This window comes from Amblyomma mixtum, chromosome 5 (assembly GCF_055824585.1).
Source record: "Amblyomma mixtum isolate Tamu chromosome 5, ASM5582458v1, whole genome shotgun sequence".
Lineage (NCBI taxonomy): Eukaryota > Metazoa > Arthropoda > Arachnida > Ixodida > Ixodidae > Amblyomma > Amblyomma mixtum.
In genome coordinates, this window is record NC_143016.1 from 198,653,316 (window position 1) to 198,661,241 (window position 7,926).

General features: G+C 45.6%; 1 pseudogene; it reads right to left on the reverse strand.

The window, feature by feature from the left end:
* Positions 1-5,682, reverse strand: LOC149345404 (uncharacterized; annotated as a pseudogene).
* Between the last annotated feature and the right edge of the window lie 2,244 nt (positions 5,683-7,926).

The window sequence follows — 7,926 nt, forward strand, 5'->3', positions numbered from 1 at the left end:
CTAATCGATAACAGGTTCGGTCGGTGGCGCGGAGGCGCTGTGGGTATCATTCGTAGGATCCTCAGAATGGTCGGTTGGCAACGGGAAGGCGCTCGGGATTTCATGAACGGAGTCATCAGAGTGATTGTAGGAGTAACATTTATTTTTTTATGTAAAGCTTACTGAAGCGAATTTTGACAGTGAGCGGTTGGGATTTGCCAAATTCGACCAGTTTTTTTCTAGCGTGACGGGTGGCGAAAGAATAATCCTCGCTAAGCGTACTTTCTTCATCCTTGAGCTTAGAATTATTAAGCAGTATAATCTGCGTAACCTTGAAAGATGAAAATTTGGCAATAATTGGTTGACATTTTACCGATGCGAACCCACCGAGCCTGTGCGCTCTATCAAAATTTCAGAGGACGGAATTGCCAAGCAGGATGAAAGAATATTGTCTAGCTTTTCTTCTGACTGAGCCCAGGACTCTGATTGCGTGTCAGATATGCTATAGAACAGATGGTTATCGCGTCGCTGCCTTTCTTCAAGATTAGACAGGCGTGCGCGCAGTTGAGCGTTTTCACTTGAAAGTTGGTCAACTAACTGCTGAAAAGGATGTACTTCCTTCTCGACTACGTCAATGGGAACAGTTTTGCGCTCAGCGTCCTTTAATCTTTTGTTCATTTCGATCAAATTTTCTTCTAATTTCAGCTGGGACTTCTTAAGATCATTATTTTTTATTTTATTTATTTATTCAATACTGCAGGCCTTTACGGCCCAAGCAGGAGGGGCATACAAATGACATCAGCGTATAGAACGAAGATAGCAAATAATAATTTCAAAACACTTGTTCTATGGGCAATAGAACATGAGCAAAACAAGGACTAAACGAAATGCAAACCGAGCTCTTCATTTGGGAAAGTGAAACATAAACAAACAGAAGTAAGCCAATGAATGAAATGAAATGTCAAACTTGCAGTAAGGCAAAAACACGATCAGTTTGGGCAACCAAAAAGCAGACAAGAAAAATATTCAAGAGCAATTCAAGGTTTCAATTGAATCAACGCTGGTTAGAAGAGGCAGAGGTAAGTTGTTCCAATCTGTTACCGTGCGAGGAAAAAAAGAATATTTAAAAACATTAGTTCTGGTGCTGTATGGCGTTAGAGAGTCATCGTGTCGATGTCGTGTTCGGCGTGCAGTAAGTGGTGTTATGTACGGATCAGGAGTTAGAGCAAGAAGGTTGTTTTTAAGAAGGAACATAAATTTTAAGCGCTGAATTTTTCTTCTCAGTTCCAGTGTCGGTATACCATGTTGTTTCATTAGTGCTGTCGGGGAATCAGTTGTACGGTACTTCGAAAAAATAAACCTTACTGACTTACGCTGGATTCTTTCGACAGCGTCAATGTTAGTTTTGGTATAAGGGTCCCATACTACGCATGCATATTCAAGTTTTGGTCTTATTAATGATGTATAAGCTAAAAGTTTAGTTTCGGCGGGGGCATGCTTCAATTTATGACGGAGAAGGCAAAGTTTCCGAAAAGCTGTGTCACATACGTTAGTTATGTGAGTGTTCCAGTTTAGGCTGTTTGTTAGTGTGACGCCAAGATATTTATACTCGCTGACTTCGGTTAGTGGTTCTGTCCCGAGGGCATAGGGAAAAGAAAGGTTATTAAGTTTCTTGGTTATTTTCATATACACTGTTTTGTCAGCGTTCAATTGCATATCCCAACAATGACACCGGGAAAGAATATTTTGTAGATTATTATTAAGAGTTATCTGGTCATCCTGGCTTGACACTTCCCTGAACAGCACGCAGTCGTCTGCAAACAATCGTATTTGGACGGGTTCGGTAATAATGCCATTCGACTCCGTGCACCACTCCGATCCACTGCACTTCAAGGCTGCCATCCAATCTTCCATTAGTGACACATTCAGCCCATCCCTCATGTAATACCCCATTCCTGGGGCATTTGAGGTATTGATAATAAATAAATAAATATATATTAAAAACAAGAATGGTTCTAGCACACTGCCCTGAGGGACGCCGGAAGTAACTGAAAGTTCATGGGAGTAGTACGTATCAATATTAACAAACTGTCTACGATCAGTGACATACGCAGCAACCCAGTTAATAATGAAAGGAGGAAGGTTAATCATTTTAAGTTTTTCAATAAGCTTACAGTGTGAAACAAGGTCAAAGGCTTTCCTGAAGTCTAAAAAAATAACGTCCACCTGGCCGCATTTGTCTAAAATTCTAGCAAGGGAATAGATTACCGTTGTTAATTGTGTCACCGTAGAAAATTCTTTGCGAAAACCATGCTGCGCAGGTGAAAGTATATTGTTATCCTCCAGAAAATCTCTGATGAAGTTGGCTATGACGTGTTCAAGCATCTTACAACAAGATGATGTTAACGAAATTGGTCGGTAGTTAGTAATCATTGTGGGGTCTCCCTTCTTAGGCACTGGTACTACACGTGCCGTTCGCCAGTCAGGGGGAAGGGCTGCAGTGGACAGTGACGCACCGAAAATAATTACCAGAAAGTGTGACAGCATTTCTGCGTATCGGCGCAGAAAAACATTCGGTATGTTATCCGGTCCTGGGGTAGATTTTGTTTTTAGATTAAGGATCATAGAAAGCCCACCTTGAGCGAATACAAATTCAGGAGATACATTTGATAAAGGTGAAAAGGGAAGTGCAAGCTCTTCTGAGTTAATAAACACACTGTGGAAGAATGCATTAAAGTGTTCGGCGATACTTTGCTTTTCGACAACGGGAATGCCATCTTTAATTATCTGATCCACTGCCTTGTTCTTTTTGCTCAGAAATTTCCAGAATTTTTCTGGAGCCATACGAATAAAGTGCGGCGAAGTGTTATTAAAATAATGGCTTTTGGCATGCCCAATTGACGAGCTCAGCGTAGCTTGCAAGTTCTGTACTGTAGTTCGTGAGGCATTCTGTCGTCTTAAGCGTTTTATTTTTCTTTTCAAGTGAATGACTTCACGCGTTATCCAAGGGGTTTCATTTCCGGTTTTCTTTGTTTTCGTTGGAACGAAATTTTCGATGCAATAAGTGCAGATTTTTTTGAACTTGTCCCAAAGTTCTACTACATTGCTTCCTTGAAAGTTGCTTAGGTGTAAATCGAGGTAATCTAACACGCTTTCGTCTCTGGCACGTGTGAAGTCCTTCACTTGTACAGTTTTTGCCTTCTTAGCGGTACATTTTTTTAAATGACACGAATAGTACACCACCTCATGATCAGACATTCCATGTTCAATTGATACTGAAAAATGCTCGATTGTTTTGCTCACGAAGACAAGATCAAGCATTGATGATGAAGAACCATGCACTCGCGTTGGTAAGTTGACAACTTGGTGCAAATTGTGGCATAAGATTATTTCACGCATATAATTAACATGAGTGCTAAATTCACCACTAGAAGAACAATGTTCCCAGTTAACTCCTGGAAGATTAAAGTCCCCCACTAAAAAAATTTTTTTATGTACGAATGAACTGACATGCTCACGCAAATCACACAGGAATTGGGGTGGTGAGCCAGGCGCTCGATAAACGGCAAATAGCAAGAATAAATTTCCATAGTAAGAAATCTTTAGGCTAATAGTTTAAATGCTATCAGCCTGACACAAGAGAGTTGCTGACAAGTTTTGCTTTACCAGCACAGCCACCCCGCCTCCCCTCGTTGATCTGTCACGACGGAAAACACTGTAAGATGGTGGAAAGACGTCTTCATCATCTATGCCACTGTGTAGCCAAGTTTCGGTCAAAACAACGATGTGCGGGTTGTAACCTAAGATAATAGCCTCTAACTGATCACTTTTGTTAACAATGCTGCGTGCATTTATATTTAATATGCGCATATCTTTCGTATCATGCCGGAGAAGTCAGTCTTGTTTAGCACTGTTATATTTACCAATTTTTTTGCTACAGTTTTTAGCGTCATCCCAAATGTAAAGGTCGTTGTCGACTCGAAGTTTCTCGTTGAATTGTTGAACTTTTCATTTGTGCTCCCTTTCCTCTGAAGTACTGTCCCACAAAAGCTCACGCTTCCTGAGCGTGTTTCGTGAGTAATCGTTTTGAACAGAAGTATTAGAACCTTTGAGTTTGAAAGCATTTTGCATGATACTTTTCTTTTCTTCGTAATCTTGAAAATATAAAATTACTGGCCGCGTTTTATCGCTCTTGCCGATCCGATGTATTCGGGCTACAGACTTGCACGTGATTTGTAACTCGGTAGAAAATATATCAGTTAGAACTTTACGACGCAGTACAGCCTCTGTCTCTTCTGGTTCCTCTGGTACCCCAAAAACCAGTAAATTCGAGCGTCTACTTTTATCCTCCAAATCCGTAATTTTCGCTTCTAAGGCTTTAACCGTGCTTTCAAGTGCTTCTACGCGCGCGGCTTGTTTCTCCATTTCTGTAAATCGAGTCTCCCAGTCCGCCAGACGTGTTTCCATGCTAGTTTGTTGTATACGAAGTGCTGCTACATCCTCAATTAATTTATTCTGTCCCAAAAGCAGTTTTTCAAGTAGTTCATTTGTGCTGGAACCTTCCGTGTCAGGTCCGGGATTCAACTCGATATCTCCGCTCAAGAGGAGCAAGCATACGCAGTACACGTCATACACCATTAATACAGCTTGCTGTGGGCACGGCAAGACCAAAAGACAACGGTTGTCGCTTTTAACACAGCTGCAGTAAGCACTAACCTGCACAAGGCAAAAGAATGGTCTGTTAGGCCACATGGTCGCTCTCGGTCCGCCGTGCCCACTGAAGTCGAAGGCTTGAAGCTGCTCTTTTATATCCCAAAGCGACGAGGTCACGTGTCGTGATGGTGGCGCTGTCGGTGCATCACGGAACAGTAAAGATATCGCCAAAGGAAGAAGAGAGCTTCGGTTCCTTGATAATCTTGACGCAGCCGCAGATCGGGGATCAGCAACTGTATCTGGCAGGTTTGGAAGGTCGATCTGCCCGTCAGCTTGGTTGATTTGCTTTGTTGTTCCGACGAGACCAAAAGCAAGGACCTGCACAAGGCAGAAGAATGGTCTGTTAGGCCACATGGTCGCTCTCGGTCCGCCGTGCCATCAACGGACTTTATAAATGCCTTTTGGTCCAGTTGCATTTTCGCAGTTCGCGTGTTCACAGTTTTTAGTATTGCAAACATATCTTCCAGTTGCTTAGACTGGACGTCAGGAAGAGAGTCCTGTACCTGGTGCCTCGTGTTAGGCCCAGGGTTGAGTTCGACGTCCTCGGACAACGCTAGCAGTTTGTTTGCAATATCAAAGCATTCACTGAACACACGAAGCAAAACTCCCGGGCGTGGGAACAGCAACAGGTACACGTCATTTGATTTCTTAGCGTACAGGGAAGTGACAGAACTAACCTGGACGAAGAAGCAGAGCGGATTAGGTGGCCGCATCCTGGGGCTGTTCTCACGCCCAGTAGCCCGGGGCGCCGGGGGCCCGCCAGCTGTTCATATAGGCAGCAGATGATGTCGCTGATGATCCGGATATTTCATGCAATGGAGGGACCTCGATGAAAATGTGCCTGTCTTGCGGGCATGCGGCATCACACGTGTCGTTGAAGTGGCAGGGCAGCTTGCAGATGTTATGGGTAGATGACGATAGCGGCGCGGTGCTGAACAGAGTCCATGCCGTAACCTGGACGAAGAAGCAGAGCAGATTGGGTGGCCGCATCCTGGTGCTGTTCTCACGCCCACCAAAATGTCATAACATTAAACTTTTGTTGCTAGTCAGCGCCAGTGTCTAGTCTCCTCCTTTCTGTGGTGGTTTGACCCGTTTTCCGTCTTAACAAACTGGCTCGAAATATGTTATTGAAGATAATTAGATAAATTTTTGTATAATTATTAGCTGGCTAATGAGATCAGCAGTTCCTAGATCTCACAATGACGATGCGAATTTGCGAATGAATAATTGTTTTGCAAAAGAGAAGCTTGGTGCTATCGCGCTTAGTGATAGTTTCGTTTTAAGTAGCCCAGTGTCACGAAATTCGGCGCATTTTTGAAACAAAGAAACAAAAACAGTGCTGCGCGGACGGCTCTCGCCGCTGCGAGTCGTAAAACGGGGGAGAAAGAAACCCCAGAGAGCGAATAGCCTTGTGTGTGTGGCTGCCGCTCTGCCCCCCCCCCCCCCCCCCCCCCCCTTCCCCACCACCTCTCGCCGACGCGGCGCGCGGGCGGGGATTGCCGTCGATTGTTCTAGACTGCCCGACTCGTTTCTACGCGATGTTGTGGGAGAGGACGCAACATTGCGTGCGCTAAGAGATGTCCTCCGCCTCTTCACTGGCGCGTCGGCGGCGGCGGCACGACAGAACTTTCGGGAAGCTCCTGGAAGCCACTCCCGGCGTTTCACCAAGCAGGGACGCGCGCCCGGCGCGAGAAGGACACTGCACAGTGGGGACTGCACAGCCGACTGCACAGCGAAGAACAGACAGACGGGGAGCGAGCCTATATAAGAAGGGCGTTGACCGCTCTCAGTTTAGCCCTTGCCGCCGCTTATGCTTCAGAGAAGCACGCCTGCTCGACTCCTGGAAAAGCAGCACTCGCCCAGATACAGTCCAACCAGGCAGCGTGCGCCAGTCTGCGGGACGGCATCGTCGTGGACCTCTGGTCGTCGGATTGTAGCAGTTCCCGGTGAAAAAGTTCTGTTTTGTTTGCCTGTCTCTTATGTTAGTGCACTTTAGGTGCAATATCCCTTTTGTACTGTAGCCTCTCTCGAGTTGAACTTTGCACGGTTTGCATTGTTTTGTTAATCACTTTGTATGTGTTTGTACTAGTGATTGTGAAATCCTCTGTATCGTCTCATTGCTGCGTAAACTTTGTTTTGTTTGTGAACCTTTGGCTCCGACCCATTCTCTGGCATGCGACCGCCGAAAGCTGGGCACCAAACGGCCAAAAACCTCTTGTCACTTGGTAGCTGGTCTCCGCTGAGCTTGCCACGCTGAGTCGACGGCGGATAACAGACAGGTCGAAAACTGAGAAACGCAATAGGAAACTAAAACTCAAACTCGCACACCTTCAGACCCAAATAGATTACCACAGTGCAAAGCTAACTGGAATCAGATTTGAGACAGCCTCCGCGGCTATCTCTCCACAACCCGCGCCTGGCACCTTTTACGCCACATGCTAGACTCCACGCGATCTAAAACCCAGACACGCCTTAGCATTCGCCGCCTTACTCATAACCACAGGCAGGACACGAACGCCTTCCTCGCGCAGGTGAAAACATATACCACCCCAGGTGACCCTTGCATGTACCCCGAGTACACGGGTCCACCTCAACCCCAGCTTGACGACCCTATTACAGAGGCAAAATTTCGGACAGCCCTTTTGAAATTACGCAATACTGCACCCGGTGAAGATCAGATTACTAATGCTGCCATCCGAAACCTTGACGATGCCTCCATATCTCATCTGGTCACCCACTTTAACGAGTACTGGAAATCAGGTACCCTGCCTGCCACCTGGAAGCATGGAAAAATCATATTTATCCTTGAACCCCACAAACCCATCAACATAGAGAATGACCGACCAATTTCTCTGACATCTTGTCTCGGCAAGGCCTTCGAACACATAATTCTTGCCCGACTAACCACGTACATGGAAGACAACCACCTTTTCCCGCACAGCATGAGTGGCTTTCGTGCGCATCTATGTGCACAGGATGCATTACTACAAATTACACACGACGTGCTTGATGACACTATCCCCCATCGCACTAAAGCTATTCTAGCAATTGACCTCACACATTTGACAGGACTCGACACGATACCATTTTGCGAGAACTGCATGCACTACAGGTAGGCTCAAATACCTACAACTACGTTCACGCCTTTCTCTCGGGCCGCACTGCCTCCCTGCACATAGCTGAGCTGAGCACACCACCTTATACACTCGGCGAGCTTGTAACCCCCCAAGGAGC